At 39.4% G+C, this 13757-nt stretch overlaps 1 protein-coding gene across 4 annotated transcripts in view; it reads right to left on the bottom strand.

Moving 5' to 3' along the window:
* Positions 1 to 13757, bottom strand: part of ESRRG (estrogen related receptor gamma) — a gene marked incomplete at both ends in the record, with an annotated part of 481788 nt that overhangs the window by 158608 nt on the left and 309423 nt on the right. The gene's annotated exons all lie outside the window — the stretch shown is intronic.

Raw genomic sequence — 13757 nt, 5'->3', positions numbered from 1 at the left:
GTGTGGGGCTTTATACTATGCTCCTAGAAGGCAGGACAGAAATTACATGGTTGTAGCTGCAAGTCTCACCAGCTACCAAAGGTGTGAAACAAATTCCATGCTTGGTACATGTTTAATGATGATGATGATGATAATGACCATCATCATTGCCATCATGTTTGCTACTTATCTGCATCATTAATTCCCAACATCCAAGCTCTGTGAAAACATTATAAATAAGAAAAAAACTGCTATGAAGTTTCTATTTTTTTTTTTTTTGGTGGTACTGGAAATTGAGCCATCTAATGTCACTCTATCACTGAGCTAAACCCCCAGCCCAATTTTACTGATTTATTTTGGAACAGGGCCTTGCTAAGTTGCTGAGTCTGTCATCAAACCTGCAATCATCTTATGTCAGCCTCCCAAGTACTGGGATTACAGGCATGTACCACCATGCCTGGCTGCTATGAAAAAAAAAATTATATATATATTTGGTGCTGGAGGTTGAACTTAGGAGCATTCTACTTCTGAGCTATAACTGAGCCCTTTTTAAATTTTGTATTAATTTTAAATATTTCACTAAGTTTCTGAGGCTGGCCTAAACCTACCATTCTTCTGTCTCAGCCTCCCAAGTACTGGGATTACAGGTGTTCACCATCACTTTGGCCTGAAGTTATATTTTTAATATTAGACTCTGCATCACTTATGGCAGCAAACTACACACTTGAAATGATAAATATTTAACCAAAAGATCCAAACATTAAATGTTTCTCAATTAGAGACAATGGCCATGTATGGGGTATACTCTGGGTTGTCCACACCTTTGCAAAGAAGCTTCCTTTAAAATAAAGCTCTCTCCCCTATCAGCTCTGTCACACAGTGCTTGAAGGTCTTTCACTACTTCCTAACCCTTTCCCCTTGTGATTAAGTACATTAGTATCTTAATGAAAATGCATTCTGTTTATTGCCCTCTTGGGAAGGGGGAGGTCATCACACCAAATGCATAAATTGTCACCAGAGACGGTCCAAGCATAATTGCAATTTTGCTGCTCCATATTTGCAATACTCAGGGTCCCTCCAAGTCCCCTGAAACATGCGCAGATCCTCGTAATTAGCATAGAGGCTGCCTGGGACCACAGCATTGATGAAATATTTCAGAGTTAATCACACTTTGTAAACACTGATTTATATTGACTACCTTTCTCTAGACTGATGTCTCCTCATTAAATATCACATTAGTGGATTGCAGGATTGTACCAAGACTCAACTACTCAGCAACTGCTAATTCAACAGGAAGTAATAGCTCACCATTTATAACTATTAGAAATTGGGTAAGTATGCATGACTTAAAAAAATTTCTGTGCTTTATAACTGGAGAAAAGCCTATCAAAACTGACTAAATTAGCATTCTGACTTACAGCCCTTATAATAATAAAAGCAACTACTTTAACAGATTAAATAATAATAATAGAAATAATATTTATTTATTCATTTATTTTTAGTACTGAAGATTGAACCAAGGGGTCATTTACCTCCAAGCTTCATCCCCAGCTCTCTTGGATATTTTATTTTGAAACAGGGTCTCACTAAATTGCTGAGACTGGTATTGAATATGTGATCCTCCTATCTCAGCCTCCCAAGCACTAGGACTACCGGCATGTACCACTAAGCCTGGTGTAGGAGTGGTATCAATCACCTGACGGGGAACATTGACTTTCTCAGAAAACCAAGGATAAGCCAAAGGGACCAGACTGGCTGGGGCAAGGTAGCTGAGCATAAAAAGACTTTGAATCTCAACATGAAAGGAACCACTTTTCACTGCAGACTTTCCTTAAGCATCCCTGGAAATTTATTTTGTACCCAAAGAGTGTTGCTGGTCATTTTCTTAGGGCACATGAATGCCCCACTACCAGATCCTTCCATCTTAGATGGCTCTATGTCTAAAAGAAACCTAAGCTTTTGCTCTTTTAGGAAATGCTACACAATGACTGCTTACATGGGCCAGAAAGAAAAAAAAATGTTTTCCAAATAGAACATCATGTCCTTTTTGTGCTAGAAAAGTGATATGAAGCAATACCCTGTTCTTTCTCCCATCCTGAGGCATGAGCAACAGCTCCACACCTTTAACCCAGTGCTGAGAACTTCTCCTGGGTGACCCTCTACCACAAACACACACAATCATCTTTCTTTTCAAACTAGTTCCTCTTCCTCTTTGTGAATTGTAGCCCCATCCTTCACATCAAGACACTTTTGACAGGAGCGTAAATCAGGCACGGGTGAGCTCACAGCTGGACCAGGAACCTGATCTCCTCTGTGCACGCTGTCTCCCTTCTGCCCACTCTGATCCTGGCCACGCTCCGCTCTTAAATGCCTCTCCTTGCAACTGTTTCAGCCAAATCACTACCCTAATTAAAAATCAAAACCAGCATGGGGCTGGGAGTATGGCTCAGCGGAAGGGCACTCATCTAACCTGGGCAAGGTCCTGGGTTCAGTCCTCAGCACACAAATAAAGTAAAATCACAAGCTCAAGGCCAGCCCAAGCAACATAGAGAGACCCTGCCTCAAAAAAGAAAAAGAAAAAAAAAAAAAAGAAAAAGAAAAGGAATCAACAGATTCATATTCCTTTCTGGATTAAATATAAGATATTGGATGCACAAATGAGGTCCATTCCCAATCTAACTCACACCTTCCTTTCCAGCCACAGTAGTTATTACCTCAAATGAACTTTCTGAGGCAGCCAATTTGATTTATTCATGTTTTTGCTATGTGTCCTTCAGACTCCCCTCTGAGAATGATCTATCTCTGCCCCTCTTTTCTTCTTAAAATTATTTCTAAGGCTCAGTGTTCATCTCCAATTCCAGTCAAATTTTTTATGATAACTTCTTTGGCCACCTTTGCAGAAATGATTTCTTGGTTTTTCTATCTTTTCATGTATTTTCATCCTACTGGGATGGGCGATATTTTATTAGACCTTTTTAGGTGCACTTCACCCATTAGATGTTAAGATACTATAGGTCAAGAACCATTTCCTATGCAGTACAAAACCAAAAAATCAGTGGATAAATAAAAGGATATACTTAAAATAATTTGGTAGTTTCTCATTATCTCATAATTTTGAACATTAATTATGAGGCTGTAATGTAGTCATACCCAGAGAATCAAGAGCTTAAGAACACTAGGAAAATCACTCCATAAACAATCAAAATTAAATTTAAAAAATAGCTTTATGGAAACCTCAAAAATTTTTTTGAAAAAAAAAACAGAAATGGATAGCAAAAGATAAAAAAGATTATTATCAAGAAAAATATAAAAATATAAATAAATAAAAAGAATCTGTAAGAGATTTTAAAGGAAATAAGTATATCCTATAATGAACAAGAATAAAAGGGAAATAACATTTGAAAACAAACAGATAATATAGATGGTACTAAAAAGTTATATAATTTTTATTGTATTCTAGTACTTGTGTAAAGATTTTTAAATTTCCTCAAACACCAGGGGAGAATTGCCAAATTGCCATAGCCATAGGAGAGTTTCAGGTGACATATAAAAAATATTCTGGTTTCTTTTCTAACCATTGCACTACATAATTCTTCAGTGACAAAGAGAAATGTACAGGCAGGGAAATTTTTAATAGTGCCTTAAAATGAATTCTTGATAGAGGAGCTCTGCTTTATTCTTTGCTAAGTTCTCAGGGGTTACCAATGAGCCTGGAATTCTGTATCCTGCCTGTGTTGGGTGAGGAGACTTCGGTCACAGAGTAAACAAGACTTAGCAGCTAATAACAATTCAGCATACTTTGTGGCGTGGTATGCTAGAATGCATATGCATACATATGTACTTTCTTAAATATTGAAGAAATGCTTAGGAAAGTTAGTGTATTCTTGACATAGGTACAAATGTTTAACTATGTGATAAAAGAAAGAAATGGAATGAATAACACAACCAGGTGTGGTGGCACGCAACTGTAAGTCCAGTTCTTGGAAGGCTGAGACAGGAGGATCGCAGGTTTGAGGTCAGCCTCAGAAACCTAATGAGACCTTGTTTTAAAATAAATAAATAAATAAATAAATAAATAAATAAATAAATAAATAAATAAATATGTTTGGGGGTGTAGCTAAGAGGTAGAGTGCCCCTCTGGGTTCAATTCAAAGATGGAAGGAAAGATGAGAGGAAGGGGGAAAGGAAAGAAGGTAAGCAAGCAAGCTGGCTATATTGGAATAAAGGAATCTTTTCAGAACTATGAGAAGTATACCACCAGAACATCTTTTAAATTTTTCACTGTGAATAGATGGAAAACATAGTGACCCTGTGTGTTTTCACAAATGACATATTTTCAGCTTAAAATATATAGAAACTCTCCACGATACATCAAGTATTCTCAAGTATTCTTCATAAATGTTCTGTTTCAGTAAAGTTATCTTGACATACAGAGAAGATAACCTTGATTTCACTAAGTAACCCTGGTTCATATCTTGAAAAACAAGTCAACATTACTCTAAACAACCTATTTGCTGGAGGAAAGCCTCTCTAATTTCCAAGCCCTCCTGTTGAGTTACTCGGTACAATTGTTGTTGACGATCATCACCCACCCAACAAACTCTTTGATCCATGTTCCAGTCTGCAAAGATTTTGCCCTTGAAAAACATTCCCTGTTGCTTTTTCTATTCAATTAAAAAAATATATTTTATCCTAAAAAATGTGCTGCCCTGAGCACCTGGATAACAATGTCACATCTATTTTGGTAATGGTTCAAAGACATTACTCCCAGTAGACCATAGCATCTCTATGGGGCACTTGTTTTCCTTCAAGTCACTAAAGGGGAAACCAGACAAAAACATGTCCGATAGCAACTGTGGGCACTTGGAATGGCCACAGTGGACAGTCCCTCAGAAGGATGCATCAGATGCTGTGCACAGCACAGGATTCTCATTTCAGACACAGAGTTTTCTTAGATTATAGCTTGCTGCTTTTGGGGACACGTTTGTTAGATGGCACCAGGGACTGTATTGGGCAGCCACTGATGGCACGGCTGGAATTTTCCCAGTTTTGTCAATAGCTGGGGTCCTGTGCTCTGCTGCAGAGGAAACCAAAGCAACATGGAAGCCCCGGGTTTTTAAACCAGGCTGACAAGAATGATAGAGCCATTTGTAATATCTCCTGGCGGCTTTTCAGAAAGTCCCCGGCTCTGATTACTTATTTCAGAGTCTTTTGTACAATTAGTTTGTAGGCAATATAATTTTCTCACTTACTGCTTAATAGAATCTTGCAGCTAGCTGGCGGATGGAATAACAGGGTGTATGTAAAACTCCAGCCTGGAGTGCCAGTGGATAATTTGTATATTCCTTTCAGTCACTTAATGGACTTTTACAGTTTGGCAGTGAAAGGACTGAATGATGTAAATTAGCATGGCATCTCAAAATAAAAATATATGTCAAATCTTTACTCCTGATTCACTTGCCTCCTGCACGGTAATGATGCGCTTGGATTTATGTACTTCCGAAGAGTCGCCCTGTGTTTCATACGTAGAGTCATCATAATTGTAAAACCAATTTGAAAGCATCTGTATACTCCCCTCAATTGTTTTAATTTTATTAACAGAACCAAATGGCTTGAGATGACCCACAGGGCACTCCAAGTGGGGTTTATCCAATTGTTTTTCAGCATTAAGTGATTTAAAAATAATGGGATTTGCCTTGGTACACAATTACAGAGCATTGAAAACATGCAAGCAATAATCTGTAGCATTTTTGTTTTAAGTGCCCTAAAACAACAACAAAAACTCTTTACTGTATAGTACTGAAGTTTTTTTTCATTTTTAAAGTGATACAAATTCTATTTTCCCTTCTTTTTTGTTTTTAATGCACTTTGTTTCTGGGACATTCTAGATTAAAAAAATAAAAAAACCAATCCTATCTATAGGTAAGTCTGTATAATATGCATTAGTAATTTATTATGTATACTTAGCATTTTAAAAAGCCATAATTACATCAATGCACGTACAAGAAGGCTATTTCTTTTCTGAAGAATACACCCAAAGCTAGACTTCAAAATAAGTTTTGTAGGGGCATTATACCAGTGCTTGAAGATATTTTTGTTTTTCCTTTAGAACTGTCACTAGAGTCACTTTATAAACTATAAATTGGGGGCAGGGTGGTCATGGTGCATCTCATTTTCACCCAAACCATGTGACTATCCTCTCTATCACATCAGTACTCCATGGAATGGCACTGCAGACCAAAGGGGCCCACGCCACTTGTGGAATGCAATCTGCGGCCCGAGGAGGTGTAGGGAGAGCAGCACCCCTTGGTGACAGTCACAGAGGGCTCTCATCAAAGTGAGTTCATTCCTAGGGGCACATCAAAGCCTTCTGTTCTTCACCTCTGTGCTGTCCTGTACCCTCTAAGAATGAGATGGGAGACAAGGAGGTATAAAGAGGATCTTTTGACCTTTCATTCCTAAACATTCTACAGGATAATGGAACACATAAGGGTCATGATAATGCGGTGGTGGCATGCACTGTTGCTCTTTCAAACTGAAGCTGAGGCTAAGTCCCAACCCGGAATAGATGATGCTTCATCTTTAAGGAAAAGGCCAGAAGTAAACCTGCAAGTAGGGGGACCAGTTAACCCTGAGTGATGTGAAGTGACCATAGATCACATGCTCAGGTTATAGCCCACAGCAACCTGTCCATGCCCCACAGCCAGCACCATACTAACTGCAGTCCTCTGTATATTTCCAATAGTAAGACTGTGTCCCTGTTAGACTAAATACAAATAGTAGTAGGTGATAGGGGCAAACATCTGTAATCCCAGTACTTGGGAGGCTGAGACGAGGATCACAGGTTTGAAGCCAGCGTCAGCAATTTAGTGAGACCCTGTTTTAAAATGAAGAATAAAATAGGCCTGAAGGTGTGGTACAGAGGTAGAATGCCCTGGATTAAATCCTCAGTACTCCTCCCCCTCCCAAGAAAAGACAAGTGGTTAGCTAAAAAATAAATGCTACAAAATGTAGGCCAATTAGTTAATTTATTTAATTACTTAATTTTGTAAACAAGATTCATTTTGCCTCCATTTACTCTAAATTTGTAATCATGGCCATTCTTTTATCATTTTAATTCTATAATTACGAATTAATTAAACACTAGACATTGTCCTCTTCATCTAAGGAGAAGGTGGGGAAAATTCTTGTACATCCAAAGTATGTCCATCTCGAGCACTTTCCATGTATACGGTTCAGGAAAACAAACATGATTGGGGGAGAGAATTAAAAGGAGAGAGAAAAAGGGGAGAAAAAATGGTAGACCAAGGTTCAGATTCCAACTCTGCCATTTTATCAGTTGTATGAACTTGAACTAGTTAGCTCTATTAGGCTCAGTTTGCTAACACACAAAACGGGAATAATTATACCTGCCTTATAACTGTGTAACAGCTATATGAATTAAATATATTAAAATCATATGTGGTTTGTTCCCCCCTTCTGCCAAAGCAGGAGATAAACATTTTAGGATTTCACTGGTTATTATATACCTTGAGTCTAAGACCTAAAAGTGGAATTTGGGAATATTATCAAAACAAGCATTTCAGATTTATGCACGGGGATAAAAAGAACATGCCACTCCGAAAAGTTGAAAGAGGATTTTTGTCTTGCCAAGCACTCCAGAGAGTATATATAGCTCTGTTTTACAGAAACAGAGGACAGGGAGAAGTATAATAACAAGAGGACTTAGTCATTTGTTAAAGCACCAAATTGTCTCAGAAGTGAATTCCTGACATATCAACCGCATCTGCTCATGAACACTTCCTGTCGCTCCGCCGGAGCTCACACACTGCCTATCATTGGGTGTAATCTGATTATAACAGAGTAAAGCATTTGCAAAACTCTTCAAAAATCATACCCAGCCTTATCTCCTGCCACAGTCCCAGGTCAATTTCTATCCCTATTCCAGGGCCTGCCCCTTGTCTGACACCCACACTGATATCTGGAAGTTTCTAGAAGGCAGCACTCTCTTTCGTGATGGTCCTCTGCACGTGATCCCACTGTCCAATCCTCAGTGAGGCTCCACCAGAGCTCACAGACCAAGCAAGGGGTCCTTAGGGCTGGTACCCGTTCATCTCACACTCCTCTTTCAGGTGAGTGTCCCTATCTGTTTATTAAATGGCCTCGTGCAGCCCCAAGTGTACATCTATCTATTTTTATTTTGATGGTACTGAGGATGGACCCCAGGACCTGATATGTGTCAAGCAAACAATCCACTCCTGAGCTACATCCCCAGGTTTTCAACTCTATATTCCTAATAGGCAGATACTAAGTCTTTCAGAATATTCTCATGTCTAACAGAATATCGGGTTAAGTCAATGACCTGCAGGAAGTATTTATTATTTTTCACCTTAAGTTTTAGTAATTCTATTTTTCATTCTCTCATTTTAATAATATTTAGCCACAACTCTTAAAAAAAAAAAAAACAAACTCAGAGCGCAGAGTTGTGGCACAGACCTCTAATTCCAGCTACCAGGAGGCTAAGGCAGAAGGATATAGCAACCTCGAAGCTGCCCTGGACAACTCAGTAGGATCTGGTTTAAAAATCAAATAAACAGAGCTAGGGAGGCAGCTCAGTGGTAGAATATTCACCGAACATGCAGAAGACTTTTGGATTAATTCCAGCATCACACATATACAAAACAAACAAGCAAACAAAAATCAAACAACAACAAAAATTGTGCCAGGTTGGCCTGGTAGCCCATGCCTGTAATCTCAGCATTTGGGGAGCTCGGACAGTAAGATCGCAGGTTCAAAGCCAGCCTCAGCAACTTACTATTTCCAAATAAGAAATTAAAAAAAGGCTAAAAATGTACCATGGAGGTGGAATGCACCCAGGTTCAATTCCAATACCACAAACAAAACAAAAACCAAAAAGACCTGAGAGTGATCCACAAATAAGCTATCAATTGGCACAAGACAGTATAGGTTTATATTATTTATAATTTATAAATATCTGCCCCTTTGATTGTTTTGCTTTGTTGTCCTTGTAAGGCACCACAGGGTGAATCTGCAGGAACTTACCCTCTGATTATTCAACCCTCTTTACAATCTATATGACATCTAGTCCAATCTCTTTTGAATGTACCCATGAACACTTAGATTTCAATACCAACCTAATAATAAACACTAAGACTGTCAGATGCTCTTCGATGTGCTGTATAGGTATGAACCCCTTTTCTACAGATGAGAGATTTAAGGCAGAAAGAAAGTAACACACCCAGATACACACTGCTAACCAGCTCTGAGCCAGGGTGGGATCCAAGGCAGCCTGGGTCCAAAGGCTCTGCTCTTAATTATGGTGCAGTGTGACCCAACTCTAATCTTTTAAAAGCAACTACTGAATGTTGTTAAGAATAGAAATATGAAAGTCCCATCCTCTGAAAGGGTTCTGGGCTTAGCTATTGTTGTTGCTACTGTTGCTGGCTGGAGAAGAAACTGTGGAGCCTGGCCCAAGACCCAGGAGTGCTGGGATGAGGCTGGATCTTGGCATTGTCTTCTGCCGCTGTCAGACTTACGGTGCACGGGCAGCTGTGGACTGGGATAGGGTTGCTTTGAGAGAGCGGAATCTCTCAACACCTCAGAAAGAAATCCTCCAACTTGTCTCCCCAGCACCATGGTTTGTGGCCAGTTTAATTCCACAGAAACCAAACAAAGCATGTCACCAAAGCAACAGGTGTCAGGCTGTACACAATGCCTTTAATGATCCCAAAATAATGCTATTGTTCATGGTGGGGGGGGCGGTGAGAAGCCATCCGTAAGCATGAGGCTGTTCTGAAATACATTTAAAGGAGGATGGCAAGTATATGACGAAAAAACACACACTGACGAAAACAGTGTGTATAAGTTTGTCTCCTCCAAGGTGGACAGAAACTCAGCAGTTTTAGCTTGGAACTGAGGATACCTTCTTGGGAAAAAAAAATATTCTGAAGTGTTGAAGATGCTAACTGATATATACAGACACTTCATCCAAGTTTGGGGTTTTCTTATTGTTGTTGTTGTTGTTTGGCAGTGCTGGGGATGGAACCCAGGGACTCACACATGCTAGACAAGCACTCCACCACTACACTCTCAACATTCATAAAACATTTTAACTTCCTCTACTGCAGGGATGATGTCACAGAAGTCCTCATAGAAGAGGACAAAGGTGACCACTGCTACAAGAAAGGCATTTTTATATGTGCTGACCACAGTCTCCAAATTTTCTCTATTCAGTACCCAACCTCAAATTGACATGTTCCTTTTTCACTACAAAATCTTTTTTTTCTTTTTTTTTTTTTTTTTGGTGGGAGGTATACTAGGCATTGACCCCAGGGCCATTCTATTACCAATCTACACCACCTTTTTATATTTTTTTACTTTGAAACAGGATCTCGCTGAGCTGTTAAGGGTCTTGCTAAGCTGTTGAGCTCACTTTGAACCTGCAATCCTCCTGTCTCAGCATCCCAAGTACTGAGATTACAGGCATGCACCACCATGTCCAATTCCTACTACAAAATTTAAACAAGTTTGTAGGTTTCTTTTTTAAAACACAGAAGTAGCTTGGCATGGTGGCACACACTTGTAATCCCAGCATTTGGGAGGCTGAGACAGGAGCATCATGGTTCACAGTAAGCCTCAGCTACTTAGTGAGGCTCTGCAACTCACTGAGACCTTGTTTCAAAATAAAGAATAAAAAATAGGGATGGGGTGTAGCTCAGAGTTAGAATGCCCCTGGGTTCCATCCCCACTACTGAAAAAAAAATACAACTATAAATATTCTTTTTAAAAAGGTTAACAAAATCCTCTGAATTAAAAGAATAGCAATTAAGTCTAAAGTACCTACTATCTTTCTATAGAAAAAGTTTAAATATGAGCCAGGTATGATGGTACATGCCTGCAATCCCAGCTACTCAGGAGGCTAAGGAAGGAGGATTGCAAGTTTGAGGATAGCCCTGGCAACTTAAACTTAGCAAGCCCATGTCTCAAACTAAAAAGTCTCAAAGTAAAAAACTGAACTAAAAACATAGTTCAGTGGTACAGAACTTTCCTAGCATGCTCTATGCCCTGGGTCCAAAACACAGCACCACAAAATAAAGAAAGAAAAAAAGCTTCCGTGTGTAAATTTCACAGTTATAGACTGGTTGAGGAAGGCAATGGGACATGTGTGGCAGCATCTGGATCATATCCTGTGTGATAAAGGGAACTGACTCATAAACAGGAATTTGGTTTATTGAAGAGTTTTCTTTGTACCTTAAACAGGCAAAAGCAAGTGGAACCTTTCCCAAGACTATCCTTCAGTGCCTCTGTTCTGGCACACTACTGATGTGCCCAGGACTGTCAGAAAAGAGACATTAGTATCACAGACCTCCCTTAAGATCAAGTTCAACAAATATCATGGAGCTCTAAAATGAATACAAGTTGAAAATTCCTAATTCAAAAATCTGAACTACAAAATGCTCCAAAATTAGAAGTTTTCTGACAAGAGTCCACAAGTAGAAAATTCCATATCTGACCTCATGTGGTAGGTCCCAGTTGAAACACAGGTGTATTAGAAATATTATATAAAATTACTTTTATGTGTGAATAAAGTATATAAGAAACATAGATAAATTTCATTTTTTAGACTTATGTCTCATCCTCATGGTTATTTTCTTATTGCTATGCAAATATTCCCAAATCCAAGGAGAAAAAATTCCTGAAATCTAAAATTTTGGTCACCAGCATTTTGAATTAGGGATACTACTGCTTGACTCAATGAGGATATTTCATTGCAACGTAACTGTAACATATAGATTACAAGCTAATATACTGGAGTCAAATCAGCCTCATGTGCTGGCTCTACTATTTTGTGTGTGTCATAGAAAGATTTAAATTAGAAATTTTTTTATGACTGAAATGAGGGTGGATAATAAATATTAATAATTATTATAATCATATAATAATAACTATATGATGAAACTGAAAGGGTTTCAGGACACATTAAAAAGAGCCAGGAGGTATTTGTGAGTTGTCCAGGTAGCTGGGTATGGTAACACATGCTTGGAATCCCAGTATTTGGGAAGCTGAGAAAGGAGTTGAGTTTAGCAACTTAGCCAGATTCTCAGCAACCTAGAGAGACATTGTTTCAAAACAAAAAACTGAAATGAAATGAAATAAAAATTAAAAGGGTTGGGGTTTGTCTTTAGCAACACACACTCACACACACACAGAGAGAGAGAGAGAGAGAGAGAGAGAGAGAGAGAGAGAGAGAGAGAGAGAGAGAGAGAAAGAAAGAAAGAAAGAAAGAATATGAATGAGAATGAATGCCTGGCAAAGAGTTTCTTCTGCATTTGTGCCGGTTGTCCAAAAAGCAGAGACCTGACTCTGGAATCAAAAGGCACTTTGTAAAAGAGCACAGGCAAACAAAGCAAAGGAGAGCAACCACAGGGGCCTAGTCATGAAAGGAGGAAGAACACCCCCCAAGGGCCAGGAACTCAGGCAGGGCTGCTGGCGGGAATTAGAAAAAACAAGGAAAGCCCAGAAGAGAACAGAGAGAGCTCCTCATGCCGCTGGTGCCTGAGGTTGTCCACACTGAAATCACATCCCTGCACCTGACCTGTCTGCTCCATAAGAAAGGGACAGAAAATCTACTGGAAGCTTTAGCAGGGGCTGGGGTCTTCCCTTTGCTGCGATTGTCTAGGGAGGTGGGTGAGGATGGCTCCTCCTCCTCAAGGGATATTTAGCTTTTTTCTTAACAGCAGGGTGGAAACAGAGCACAAATAAGGGCCTTTGCAGGTCTTTCAGTCCCTACTGAGTGTCTTGAAGGCATTTTAATACCAAAGCTGCCAGATAAGGACTAGAATCAGTGAGACTGCATCCTCATAAGATTGTCTTTAGCAAAATGGATTTGGCCCTGGGCCTTGGTTTAGCCATCTCTGAACTAAGTCTACAGAATTAAAAATACTTTACAATCTCTTCCCCATTGTTTCCTTACTCCCAAGCCCTGCTCAGTTCTGAGGATTGAACCCATGGTGTCTTTACTACTGAGCTACATCCCTGCCCTTTTTTTATTTTTCATTTTGAAACAAGGCCTAAATAAATTGCCTAGTTGACCTCTGCTTTGAAATTCTCCTGCCTCAGCCTGGCAAGGAGCTGGGATACCAGGCATGTACCAACCCACCTAACCCATTTTGTCCTTTCTTGCTTACAACTTGTAGGGTCACTTCCTAAAAGTCACATACAGAAATTAAAGAAGAAATGTTTATCAAGTATCACTGCGTACAAACAGCAAATGAAAAAAGCTGGGAGTGGTAGTACATGCTTGTTGTGCCAGCTCGTAAGTGGCTAAGGCAAGAGTATCTCTTGAACCAGAAATTCAAGAACAGCTTGAGCCACAGAAAAGACCTCATTAAAAAAAAAAATATATATATATATATATATATAGGAAAGAAAAAACTGATAATGGAAGAATGAATTGAAGGGCTTTTAATTTCAATTTCTATAAAATTTGAAGCTGCCAGGCGTGGTGGCACATTCCTGTAATCCCAGTACTTAGGAGGCTGAGACAGGAGGATTGCAGGTTCAAAGGCAGCCACTTAGGCTGTGAGCTACTTAGCAAGACTCTCTTTCAAACTAAAAAAATAAAATATGGCAGGGGGTATAGCTTGGGGATACAATGTTCTTGGGTTCAATGCTCAGCACCACCAAAAAAAAAAAAAAGGAGGAGGAGGAGGAGGAAGAGGAGGAGGAAAAGGAGGAGGAGGAGGGAGGAGGAGGAG

The sequence above is a fragment of the Muscardinus avellanarius genome, assembly GCF_963383645.1.
Source record: "Muscardinus avellanarius genome assembly, chromosome: 7".
NCBI lineage: Eukaryota > Metazoa > Chordata > Mammalia > Rodentia > Gliridae > Muscardinus > Muscardinus avellanarius.
This window is presented reverse-complemented; position numbering and strand designations above follow the sequence as displayed.